General features: G+C 30.7%; 1 long non-coding RNA gene and 1 pseudogene across 2 annotated transcripts; one reads left to right on the top strand and one right to left on the bottom strand.

Moving 5' to 3' along the window:
* Nucleotides 1-1,769: 1,769 nt before the first annotated feature.
* On the bottom strand, nucleotides 1,770-2,444 carry LOC146912073 (uncharacterized). The gene is made up of 2 exons (XR_015014475.1): nucleotides 2,167-2,444; nucleotides 1,770-2,080 (listed from the first exon to the last, which is right to left on the bottom strand). It is a non-coding gene; the product is annotated as an uncharacterized LOC146912073 (long non-coding RNA).
* Nucleotides 2,445-10,819: 8,375 nt separating this feature from the next.
* LOC146912072 (bidirectional sugar transporter SWEET6b-like) lies at nucleotides 10,820-13,288 on the top strand (annotated as a pseudogene). The gene is made up of 6 exons (XR_015015409.1): nucleotides 10,820-10,918; nucleotides 11,170-11,206; nucleotides 11,917-12,133; nucleotides 12,484-12,645; nucleotides 12,748-12,870; nucleotides 12,983-13,288. The product of XR_015015409.1 is annotated as a bidirectional sugar transporter SWEET6b-like (transcript).
* The last annotated feature ends 902 nt before the right edge of the window (nucleotides 13,289-14,190 follow it).

The following is a 14,190-nucleotide window of genomic DNA, read 5'->3' as shown; positions in this document are numbered from 1 at the left end:
TTTGGTGTGCTCTGCAACTACGGCGCAAGTGTTTAATTTTAGTTTTTGTATAAATGGATGTATCTGTGTATAAACTGTTGGAAATTGTTGAAGTTGTTATTATGTGCGTATTATTCTCCTATCATTAACAATAGTTTTCATCTGAAAATTATGCCTAGTGAATTATTTGGCTCTGTTCGCTTTTAGCGGTCACTTAAAAATAACATGCCAAACACAAATACTCATGTCAACATAGTATATTTCCAAGATCCCTCAGTTGAGTGGGGTTATCACATGTGTCACAAACCAAAATTCACTCTTGGCAAGGCACTATGATTATACCACCGTCCTATCTTAAATTTCTCTCAAAAGCCAAGAAGAAAGAAGAAGGATGAACAAATATACACGTATTTCCATCTTTTTTTTTAAGCAAGTTATAGCACAAAATTTAAATAAAGCCAAGTTAGGCTCAACCCTCTTAGGCAGACCCTGTCCCCAGTGAAGTCGCCATTTCTGTCGCGTCATTTTTCGGAGATCAAGGCTATTTGATTAGCTTTTGACTCACTCTTTTATTTTCACGACTGAACATTTAATTTTTAGAAAAGGGGAAAAAAGTTCAAACTACCCCATTTTGAAAAGATTTAGGGTTCAGGGGTTAGTTACATAAAGGGAAGGTATTAGCACCCTTTATGTCCGTAGTACTTTACGGGAACCTCTTGATTTTATTTAATAATGTGCTATAACCTACTTGCTTTTTTTTTTGACAAAACTAGGATTTGAAATGATAAAAGAAAGGAGACCTACTTTATCTACATTTTATTGATTTGGAAGGACGAGCCTTTGCCTACGTACCCGTGAGGGATCAAAATCACGTAGTTCGTGGTAAAAATTGACATTTGATTGGTTGAGTGTTTTTTATTAGTTTGAAAAATGTTTTAAAATAAAAAGCCAAGTGGCAAAATGAATTCGTTTGTGTTTTTTATATTAAGGAAAAAAAAACTCAAAGTAGAATTTAGATTGATTAATGTTTGATTAAGAAAATAAAATGAAAAAAAGTCGGTCACTTGATTTAGGATCAAGGTTTATTTAGAAAATATTATTGTGTTTTTGAACTATTTGCATGTTTTTATTGTTTTTGAATGATAATGATTAAACTAAAACTAGAACGCCGACCCGTGCAACGTACGGGTCTCACGGGCCGGAATAATTTGATACATAATAAAACGAATAATTAATAAAGTTTTTAGTCCCAATAAATATATCAAATTTAGTTTTTAGTCCTCGTAAATTTTTTTGATAGATTTTGGTTTCTATAAAAAATTTCAGCACGTAGTTTAGTCCCTATTAAATTAAAATTTATTTAATTATGCTTAAAATTTTAAATTTTTTAATGATCTGTTACATACTTGTTTAAAACATTATAAAATGTTCCTTCGCTTAAACACATACTAAGCAAAGGCAAGCATACTAACTTGGTTTTATCAATCTGTACTTTTAATTTAACATGTGAATGCGTGGGATCTAGTTACTCAAGCCAAATCAGTATTGGGTTTTCTTCATCAAGCATACCAACTTGGTGAATGACTATCTAACATTCAGAAAAATATTAACACCTTCCGGAGGTAAATCTAAAAATAAATTTCGTACATTTAGAGGTCGAAGCGCTAATAAAAGACAATGATAATAAATTGATGAATTAATACTTATGGCAATGAATAAATTTATTTAGGTGGACTGGACAAAGTTTCCTTAGCTAAGTAAATATAGCCGACACAGCAACTTGAAGAAAATTAAAAACCAAACTGTAAAAAACAAAAGGAAAAAACACAGATTATTTAATGTCTGATTTATGCAGATTGAAGGAATTCGATAACAAAGCAAACGGCTCTAGCATTCGAGCAAGCTAAACATCTTTGTCGTCCTTGTGCTCAATTTTGACACGAACAACTCTGGTAGGTTTTGTGGCCGACGTCTGGCCAGCTTCATCATCATCAACAGCCACATAGTCAATGCTATTAGAGGACCTCTTAGCACCTGTTTTGGTGGTTGGTGTGTCAATCACACATGTATTGCTGCATGAGTCCTCAACCTCTGGTACATCCTGCAGACATTGGCGGCAAACAATTTGATCAATTGTGTTACGGATTAAAGTTTTACGGACTCATGAAAGATTAATGTAATAATTACCATCTGAACATTTGAATTGTTTGGCGCAGCACAATCCACACTAAGCTCAACAACAGATCCATCGTCGGAGTTATTAATTGTATTTGTTTCTCTACTGACTTTAGTCTCGTAGAGCTAACGTGCCTGCATGCACCTTCCATTCCACCGTAAAGACTCATCGCCACTGTATCAGAACACTTTTCACCACTGTTGCCTCCATCGATTCCTCACCGAACAGATCAGTTACCATACATTGATTGATTAGTAACTAATTTAGTAAGGGAACCATAGTTTCAATTATAAAATTTAAAAAGTATACCAAAAATTATATTAGGAGAATACCAGCACACAGATTTGTTAGCAAACAAATGAATAGTCACGCAACCGTTTAAAATTCCAGAGTAGACTTAAAAATGTCGTGACTTTATAGGAACTAAACATATTTATTTATAAACATAAAATTTCATTAGATATAGATAAAGAAACTATAAATTGTAATAAGTTAAATATAAAGTATGTAAATAAATTAAAAATTAAAAATATAATTATGTCTATATATACTATATTTTATTACCGTGTTTTTTAAATTCGTTTAAATATTATTTTAATTAATGGTTAAGAAAAGGGAAAATTTCTTATACGATATTTAGTGTGACAATAACAATAGTTAAATATCATAGTAATATGAAATCATGAATATAAATATGATAAAGGGCGACAACGGATTATACCCATGTTGGAGAATCGACTTAAACTAAACAATTTTAGAAGCTACTATGCATGTGTTTGATTATGCGGTGACCAAAATTGAGTTTGATTGAATTGATTTTATATATTTTTTTTGAAAAATAAAAGAAGGATTATATTAATTGGAAATGGATCCCAAATTTCTTTTGGATTTTCTTCTACCCAAATCTTATTTAAAAGACTTAAACGCACTTTTGGCCCCTAACTTTATCATAGTTGCAATTTTGGTCCCCTATTAAAAAAATCACTTTTTAACCCCCTAAGTTTACCCTTTTTTTTCAACTTTAAGGTCCCCTTAATCTTGACTCTATCAACGCCCACGTGGCTCATCACTTAAGTGAGTTGGACGCCACATGCATTATTTTTCAATTAAATTTAAAAGAAAAAGCCACATGTGTATATTATAATTAAAGAAACAAAAAAGAAAAAGGTAATGGGAAGGGGCGCACGTGACAATCTTCATCTAAAACACAAACAACGATGTCAGCAGTTCAACATCTTACAACATGAACAACAACAAACCACTTATTATCAAAAGAAAAAAAAAACTATGGTCCTCTTTAGAAAGAATTTATCAGGCCACACTCATGCTTTCTCACCTACCATTTCTTCTTCTTTTTCATGGATAAGAATATTCAAGGATGAAGGTGACATTCACAGCCATGGTCATGTGTATTTATAGTTATACCGTATGAAAGAAAGAAGTAACAAACAACACCTTTGTGTTCTTAGTAAAGTGGATGAAAAAATGGGGGGAAAAAATTAGGTTTAGGGTTAGCTTTACGGATTAAGCATTTACCACGGTTTAGGGTTTATTTTTATCGAGAGAAACAGGTTTAGGGCTTCGTATATATAACCAAAATATTTGCTTCATAAAAAAAAGGCGAGGATAAGAATAAAATTTGTGCGATGCATTTTTTTAGATGGAATTTGTTATGTTAAATTGCAATCGTAAAAGTGTAGAAAATATTTGTTTCAAAAAAAAAAAGGAGGATACGAATGAAATTTGTTAGGTTAATTTTTTTTTTTTTTTTTGAAAGGGAAATTTGTTAGGTTAATTAATAAATAAGGATTCGGATGGCCAAAACTATAGGAAAACAAATTTCGGATTTAAGTGAATTGATAACAAATTTCAGATATGACCAAAATTATAATTAGAGATAAATATGAAATAGTTGTTTCGGAAAATAGAAAAGATAAATACGAAATAGTTGTTTTGGAAAATAGAAGAGATAAATATAATATGATCAATGGCTAAAATTGAATGGCGCCTAAATGCGCAAGATCCAATGGCTTAGAAAAGTGGATGAAAAAATGGGGGGAAAAAATTAGGTTTAGGGTTAGCTTTACGGATTAAGCATTTACCACGGTTTAGGGTTTATTTTTATCGAGAGAAACAGGTTTAGGGCTTCGTATATATAACCAAAATATTTGCTTCATAAAAAAAAGGCGAGGATAAGAATAAAATTTGTGCGATGCATTTTTTTAGATGGAATTTGTTATGTTAAATTGCAATCGTAAAAGTGTAGAAAATATTTGTTTCAAAAAAAAAAGGAGGATACGAATGAAATTTGTTAGGTTAATTTTTTTTTTTTGAAAGGGAAATTTGTTAGGTTAATTAATAAATAAGGATTCGGATGGCCAAAACTATAGGAAAACAAATTTCGGATTTAAGTGAATTGATAACAAATTTCGGATATGACCAAAATTATAATTAGAGATAAATATGAAATAGTTGTTTCGGAAAATAGAAGAAATAAATACGAAATAGTTGTTTCGGAAAATAGAAGATATAAATATAATATGATCAATGTCTAAAATTGAATGGCGCCAAAATGCGCAAGATCCAATGGTTTAGAAAAGTGGATGAAAAAATGGGGGGAAAAAATTAGGTTTAGGGTTAGCTTTACGGATTAAGCATTTACCACGGTTTAGGGTTTATTTTTATCGAGAGAAACAGGTTTAGGGCTTCGTATATATAACCAAAATATTTGCTTCATAAAAAAAAAGGCGAGGATAAGAATAAAATTTGTGCGATGCATTTTTTTAGATGGAATTTGTTATGTTAAATTGCAATCGTAAAAGTGTAGAAAATATTTGTTTCAAAAAAAAAAAAAGGACGATACGAATGAAATTTGTTAGGTTAATTTTTTTTTTTGAAAGGGAAATTTGTTAGGTTAATTAATAAATAAGGATTCGGATGACCAAAACTATAGGAAAACAAATTTCGGATTTAAGTGAATTGATAACAAATTTCGGATATGACCAAAATTATAATTAGAGATAAATATGAAATAGTTGTTTCGGAAAATAGAAGAGATAAATACGAAATAGTTGTTTCGGAAAATAGAAGAGATAAATATAATATGATCAATGGCTAAAATTGAATGGCGCCTAAATGCGCAAGATCCAATGGTTTAGAAAAGTGGATGAAAAAATGGGGGGAAAAAAATTAGGTTTAGGGTTAGCTTTACGGGTTAAGCTTTAGTAAATACTAGACCATCGACCCGTGCTCCGCACGGGTCTTACCGACTAAAAAGTTTAAAAATCTTTAAGAACGACTAAAAGCGAGTATTTTTGAATGGGGATCATTTCCGCGTTTGAGTAAAAATAGAGAGACAAAAACGCTTCTAAATAAGATGTTTGAACACGTCATATCCTCTTTGATTGGAGCAAGTTGAGACTAATTCCTTCAAAAGAGAGTCCTGTTATACCACAGGTGAACAATGATTACACTTTATCTTATATGTCATAATAGAAGCAAGTTATATCAATGCAAGTTTTGCAACCGTTTTGCTGGCTGGGTTTTTTCTGTCTGCATTTTTTCTGTTTTGACAGCATTTTTGTTGTTGTTTCTGTGTAGCAGAGTCGTGCTTTTGTTAGGATCGGTTGATTTTGTGTTTTTGTGGGTGTGTGGATTAGCTGTTGTCACTTTGTTTTTCGGCTTTTCGCGAGCATTTGTGCGTCTTGCACAGTCTCGTCATCAATAATATTTGATCTTTCTAAAAAAAAAGTAGAAAAAGTTTGGAGTTGAAAATTTGTTTATCAATTGTCTAGGACAAACTATATCAAAGATACATTGATACAAAGTGTGTTGCATAAATAACCAATAAAATGGTATTGAAAAGGACACTTGAGTAGTTAAGCCCTATTCATCTTAAGTACACACAGTCATTTCCAATAAAATAATATTAGGCAAACCACATTTAATCATGTAGTGGAAGTATGTATTCAAATTTTTTTCTAAATCATAGACATAAAATGGATGACAACACAAAGATGTCCTTAAGTTGCCTGTCATGCATATGCTATTTTAAGGTCATTCACAAATTGATACTAAAAAAATAGTTTGAGATATTAGAGAATAATGTGATGCAAATCATGCATCACATAAGTAAATCAGAAAAATAAGAAAAGCGGGAAGAAATTAAGACAAAGTTAGGAATTTAAAACTAATGAGAATTAATGCAAATGATTTCCAAAACACAGCATATATAATAGGAAAAATCACTACAAATAGAACTTACCATCCAGATTCATTATAACATACTTCAAACTTGTCTCCCTTTTCATCAATCCACCATGAGATCCTATAAACACTAACAATTTTCTTGTGTCAACAAATTATTCTAAGCAAGAAAATTTAGTTAGAAAAAAAATTCAAAATTCTAGATAGCTTACCTTTCCCTTAAATATTTTACAGTGGCAAAGTAAATTGGTGCATCCATCTTCAGAATTAGGATACTGAAAACACGATTTTTGATTCGGATAATGCTCGATGTATCTATATGACATAGTTTGGAATGTTTCCGTTCCCAAAACAAATGTAATTGACATAGTTTGAATCATTGTATGGGGTCTCAAAATAGGTCAGGGGTAATACAGTAAAAGTTAGCTTAGGTTTTAGGTTAAAATTAGGGCTAAAATAATCACCCAGGTCAACTTTTATATATAAGAAGATCATTGTACGGGGTCTCAAAATAGGTCAGGGGTAATACATTAAAAGTTAGCTTAGGTTTTAGGTTAAAAGTAGTGCTAAAATAATCACCCGGGTCAACTTTTATATATAAGAAGATTGTATGGGGTCTCAAAATAGGTCAGGGGTAATACAGTAAAAGTTAGCTTAGGTTTTAGGTTAAAAATAGGGCTAAAATAATCACCCGGGTCAAACTTTTATATATATAAGAAGATAAGAAGATTGTATGGGGTCTCAAAATAGGTCAGGGGTAATACAGTAAAAGTTAGCTTAGGTTTTAGGTTAAAATTAGGGCTAAAATAATCACCCGGGTTAACTTTTATATATAAGAAGATAAGATAAGATTAGGGTTAGCTTTACGGATTAAGCATTTACCACGGTTTAGAGTTTATTTTTATCGAGAGAAACAGGTTTAGGGCTTCGTATATATAACCAAAATATTTGCTTCATAAAAAAAAAAGGCGAGGATAAGAATAAAATTTGTGCGATGCATTTTTTTAGATGGAATTTGTTATGTTAAATTGCAATCGTAAAAGTGTAGAAAATATTTGTTTCAAAAAAAAAAAAGGAGGATACGAATGAAATTTGTTAGGTTAATTTTTTTTTTTTTTGGAAAGGGAAATTTGTTAGGTTAATTAATAAATAAGGATTCGGATGACCAAAACTATAGGAAAACAAATTTCGGATTTAAGTGAATTGATAACAAATTTCGGATATGACCAAAATTATAATTAGAGATAAATATGAAATAGTTGTTTCGGAAAATAGAAGAGATAAATACGAAATAGTTGTTTCGGAAAATAGAAGAGATAAATATAATATGATCAATGGCTAAAATTGAATGGCGCCTAAATGCGCAAGATCCAATGGTTTAGAAAAGTGGATGAAAAAATGGGGGAAAAAAAATTAGGTTTAGGGTTAGCTTTACGGGTTAAGCTTTACTAAATAAGATAAGATTAGGGTTAGCTTTACGGATTAAGCATTTACCACGGTTTAGAGTTTATTTTTATCGAGAGAAACAGGTTTAGGGCTTCGTATATATAACCAAAATATTTGCTTCATAAAAAAAAAAGGCGAGGATAAGAATAAAATTTGTGCGATGCATTTTTTTAGATGGAATTTGTTATGTTAAATTGCAATCGTAAAAGTGTAGAAAATATTTGTTTCAAAAAAAAAAAAAAAGGAGGATACGAATGAAATTTGTTAGGTTAATTTTTTTTTTTTTGAAAGGGAAATTTGTTAGGTTAATTAATAAATAAGGATTCGGATGGCCAAAACTATAGGAAAACAAATTTCGGATTTAAGTGAATTGATAACAAATTTCGGATATGACCAAAATTATAATTAGAGATAAATATGAAATAGTTGTTTCGGAAAATAGAAGAGATAAATACGAAATAGTTGTTTCGGAAAATAGAAGAGATAAATATAATATGATCAATGGCTAAAATTGAATGGCGCCTAAATGCGCAAGATCCAATGGTTTAGAAAAGTGGATGAAAAAATGGGGGGAAAAAAAATTAGGTTTAGGGTTAGCTTTACGGGTTAAGCTTTAGTAAATAAGATTAAAACTAACGGAGCGAGAAAATAAAGCGTATGTATTTTGTGGTGACGTTGGATCACCACAAAAACCTTTACCCTAAGCTAGAAATAAAATAAAAGGCACACACACGCACGCACCCATGCACCTAAACTATTAGGTTAAGCCTATTATACATGCTAAAGTCTGCGGGGAAAAATAAATAATTTACATTAAGCCTAGTTTACATTCTAAGTTCCATGCGATAAAAATGAATGACATAAGAAAAATAAATATGTATGCAATAAATAAATGAATGATAAATATGCAGCCTAATCTAATAAACATAAAAATTAATAAAATGCAAAAGAAAAAAAAAAATACAAGAGAAACTAAAATGCATGTAGAAGAAATTAAAAAAGAAATGCAAAAGGGCCACCAGTTCTCTTTATGATGAAATCTCTTTAACTTTGGAGAGCAGCCACGGCAACACTACTAACAATTAAAATTGAAGGAGATACCAATTCTGTAATAACAATTCCCTCGAACAATTCGATGCAGCAAACTGCAAATTTAGAGACCGTACTGCAAAACAGTGGACTAAGCAAACAAACAAATAATTTGAATGGCACGGCTTGAATTGCAACAATATGGACCAATTTGGTTCAATTAAAACACGGATTACCAGCAATATGGACTCACAGATTGGATTGCAGCAACACAACAAATATAAATATAAAGTACGGGAGAAAGAAAAAAGCTAAATTGGAATAGGACAAGCAATAGAAATTAATAAGAAGTAGTGAGGTTGAATGGGCATGGCAATGTTAAATTCCAAGGATGAGAATTCAATGGATCAGCCATACGTGAATATAGAGTATGTATATGATACGGCTGCCGTGAATTGTACAAGGAATCAACACGCATGAATTCAATTAAGCAACAATGGTAACATGAATTGCAGAGAATAATCAAGGAAAAATTGAAACTTGAAAGGATTATGCAGAAACCTAAATAAGTACATAAAAAAAGGCGGACTAGGTTTTGAAATTAGGTAATGTGAAAACTACTTGAATTCAATATCAACAGCGTGTAGCGAGTAAAAAAACATCCAAACTATGGAACTAGAACTGAATAATATATATACATGAAAGAAAAATAACCCTAAAATTAATTCTGCAAACAAACGCTTAAAAGCTAGGAAACAAGTTGTTTTGAGAATTCTTAAAACTAGGAGCTAAAATATGTGTGCAAATTATGTGTGTTTGGTTCTCTGGTGTGGTTTATGAATTGCAGATTGCTGCAAATTGGCTCCCCCTTGTTGCTGACTTTTGATGTGTTTATATAGTGTTAGGGTTAAGAAGAAAAGGAAACAAATTGTTGAGAAAGAGAATGGAAGGAAATTGCTGCACAAGAAAACACGCTTTGACCTAATGATCTGCCACAAAAAGTGGCACAGAAATATTCTTGGATATGGACAAGTTTTTGACTTACCACTTAATAATATAAACACAAGTAAATAAAATTAATAAAAGGATAAATGCTAAAATTAAATTAAAAGATAATGAATAACAATAATAAAAAAATAAATAATGAAAGATGGAAATTAATAAAAATAAAAAATTGAAAAGGACTATTAATAATAAAAAAAAGTGAGAAGAGAGTCCGACTCGGAACCAAACATGAGGTATTTTAAAATTATCTCTCTGCCGAAATAATAATTTGTGATGGTTACACCGGAAAAGGTTTGATTCCACCCGGTGGGTTTACTCGAATAGGAGTTTGATTCATCACGATGGACAATGACTCTTGAGAATACTCATACTCAAGGAGATTAGAAGTAAAATTTGACGATAATATATTGTACTAGATATTATGAGACATAGCATGACAAACCTGGATAAATTAAGATATCCAGTAGAAAGACGAATCCTAAACGCTTAGTTGTTAATAGTTAAGAACGGCATGACAAACCTGGATTAATCAAGAAATCCAATGAAAAGGAAAATCATGAATACTTAGTAAACAAAAAATTTTAATGCTAAAGTATATATTATTATGTTTTATGGTCATAATCTTCCAAACTTATAATTAGCTGTTATTTTTATAAATTGCATACTATGTTTTATCCTGAGTTTGGGAACTCACTCACATCGACGATATTCAAGCACTAAGATGGTGAAGAAGAGAGAATTAAGGTTTTAATTCTAATTTTAAATTTAAATTTTGTGGAAACAAATTTTGAAATTTTTAAAATGTTTTTTTTTTTTAAATAGGATTGTTTTTCTAAAATAAATTTGATTCGAAATGAATAAAATTTTAAAACGCATTGAATTTAAAAATGAATTTGACTGTTGGGACCCACATTTATTAAAAACTATATAACACTCACTTGTTTCATTCTTCTTCTTCACCACGCTTTCTTTCTGTTTTCTTCTCTTTCACTCTCTCTCTAAAATCTCTCTCTCTCTCTCTCTCTCTAGAAAAGATGGTGAACCAGTCAGTAATTCGTAACGTTGTTGGAATTATAGGTTTGTTAATCACTTCATCTTCTTCTCTCTTTGATTTAATTAGCGTTAATTTGATCATTTTCAGAAATTTTTTAGTTTAGTTGAAGTTGATTTTAGCTTTTTTTTTTCATAATCGATTAATCATGCATGCATGCATGCATGTATGAAGAATAATGATTATAACTTTTTCAGTTAATCGATTCCAGAAGTTTCTTAATTCAGTTACGGTTGATTTTAGCTTATTCTAATGGATATTCTGTGTTTGGATGCAGGGAATTTTATCTCCTTCGGATTGTTCTTCTCACCAGCGTAATCTAACTTTCTCTTAATCTTATAATAATCACTCTGTTTTGAACTTTTGTGATTCATGTGTTTTGCATAATGATATAGTGTACTTAACACCGGCACGACACTGACACGGACGCCGGCACCACACGACACTGACACGGACACGTCAACACCAATAAAATTTTGGAAAAATATATAATTCAATGTAATTACAAGTGTAGTGTAGATGTCGGATAACCGGACACGCTTTCAATCAGAAGTGTTTGTGCATTAGATGAGGATATAGTGTATATACTTGTTTAGTAGATTAACTGATAGTCTCTAAATAATTACATACATTCGCATTTAAGAACTATAAACTATGAACACTCTAAACAGTTTTTAGAAATTTTATTACATTTTGCCTAATTGGATACATAATAATATTTATAGCATTATTCTTAATGCATGTTTAAGCTATCATAATGTAGAATTTCATTTAAAATATCATCAAAATATATGAACTTCTAAAACTATTGTGCATCTACATTTTCTTAATGAAAATGAAAAATTTGTGTATCTGCATGACAGATATAGAGTGTGTATAAGTTCAAAAATAAATAAAACTAAGTTTTGGTTTTCAATTTTTTTGTCACATTTTTTATTTGTACAGTGTTTTTTGGCATTGGACATTTTAATTTAATTAGGATAATGTGTTAACTATAGATTAATTATTCGATAACGAATTGCAGTCCAACTTTCTATGGAATTATAAAGAAGAAGGATGTCGAGAAGGTCAATCCAGGTCCATACTTAGCAACATTGATGAATTGCGCATTTTGGGTGTTTTATGGAATGCCTTTTGTGCACCCAAACAGCACTCTAGTTCTCTCTATCAATAGTGTTGGAGTTCTCTTGGAGGTTGTCTATCTTGCCATCTTTTTTATCTATGCCAACAAACGTGGACGGGTAAGTGTACATTCTTTCCCCCCTAGTAACATCATTGATTGATTCACTGTGATTATAGTATTCATGAATTCATGAAAATTTGCTGATTTTATTAGTAGATATCAAATATATGTAATCTTATTAATATGTTTTATGAATGTTCTGTTTTTTTCCTTTTATGTCCAAACTATTCATTGAGTTATTAGAGAATATCACTTTCAGTGATAACAGATATTTTTATTACCTAATGTTTGGTTAATTTGAAATCCCTACGAAAACCAAGTTGCTAATCGAATGGTTAAGGCGCTTCTTGATAATGTAAACCATTCCTGTTATGCTACTAACTATTCTAAATTTTTGTCTAATTTCAGAAGAAGTTGCTGATTAATCTTCTCATTGAGGCTGTTTTCTTTGCTGCCATTGTTCTGATAACAATGTTGACACTACATGACACTACCAACAGGTCTTCTATTGTTGGTATGAAATGTGATATCAACATGTTGATGATGTATGTCTCTCATCTTATCATCATGGTAAGTAACTTCTATTCCATTAGTTTATATTCAGATCATATTATATTTGATAAAATATTTTCACTAAACTCAATTTGATATTTTGTTACATATAATGAACAGGCAAAGGTTATAAAGACCAAGAGTGTGACATACATGCCATTTTGGTTCTCTATGACTAACTTCCTCAATGGACTTTGCTGGACTACATATGCTCTACTCCACCCCTTTGACATCTATGTCCTGGTAACTTATCTAACATATATTCCTATATATATTATTGTAGTTCAATTGGATGAAAGATTTATACTTAACTTAACCCATGTTAATTAATATACATTTGTATTGAATATTGCAGATCGGCAATGGTATTGGAGCAATCTTTGGAGCTGTTCAGCTCATACTCTTTACTTATTACTGGTGCAAGGAAAAAAATCAACATTGCAAATCAGATTGATGATGATAATGATGTTCCAGTCCCAGTTGTGACTGCAGTCTAATCTGATTATAGCACTTCTTTTTTTAAAATTTGGATGACATTACAAATTTTATTTGGGAACTATCTAGGTGATTTCTTTTATAATATGCATGTAAGATATGCATATAATTGAGAAGGATTGAATTTGTAGATAATTTCTCATAACCTTGATTCCCTTTTTTTAGATATATACCCCAAGCAACTTTCTTATAAGCATATTATATATTGTTCAAGAATCTCATATTACAAGGTTTTGTTGGATATAGCAACTAACATCCAATTATTTTTGAAAGGAAACATCCAATTATTTGACACCACCTCATTTTAAATTAATGTAGCATGTTTCCTTGATAGAAAGTAAAGTTATTTGAAGAGTGAAAGGTATTAAATTACCTCTACCATTATGAATTCGAACAATGATTTGTCGTATTTTAGGACTCTAAACCTTATTCAATTTTCTTCTGGTCCGATATACTTTTTTTAGGAGTATTGAGTACTTTGATACACCCTTATGGTGTGTTTATATAATCACCAATTAATTTTGTTCCCCTTTGTATATAGTATTAAAAAAAAACTTAATTTTTTTAAGGAATTATTTAATTTGTTAAATAATGATTAAGTAACGAACAAAGTTAAGTAAATGATAAAATTAATCAAAAGTTGATATATCCTGTGTGTGTAGATAAAGTTTTGGTAGCGACATAATCAACCCTTTTTTTTCCCCTTACAAATAATCACCAGTTCTCTATTTTAGAGAAGAAAAAAAAATCCCTAGAGTTTTATAAGAATAAATTTCAAAATGAATCGGTAAACTTTATGTTAAAAGGTCATAGATATGTCCTCGTGATCATAACCATCGGTTGGTTGGGACGATGCAGTATTCAGGGGCTCCACTCGTTCACTTTAAAGGATGAATGTATAGATATTGAGTTATTTGACCCCAAAAAAAAAAAGTCGTTATACATTGTTTTCTTAAGAACGCCTCTTAATCATAAGCAGTTTTTGCTCTCTTTTCAGAAGCAAATTACTTCTACTCTACGTCACCTTGTTGACTAATGTTCTTCTCCTTTTGTTGATAGAAATAAACA

Source organism: Medicago sativa, chromosome 6 (assembly GCF_051527215.1).
Source record: "Medicago sativa cultivar Bolivia chromosome 6, Bolivia_mono, whole genome shotgun sequence".
NCBI lineage: Eukaryota > Viridiplantae > Streptophyta > Magnoliopsida > Fabales > Fabaceae > Medicago > Medicago sativa.
Note: the sequence above shows the minus strand (reverse complement) of the source record. Positions and strands in the feature narration are given on the sequence as shown.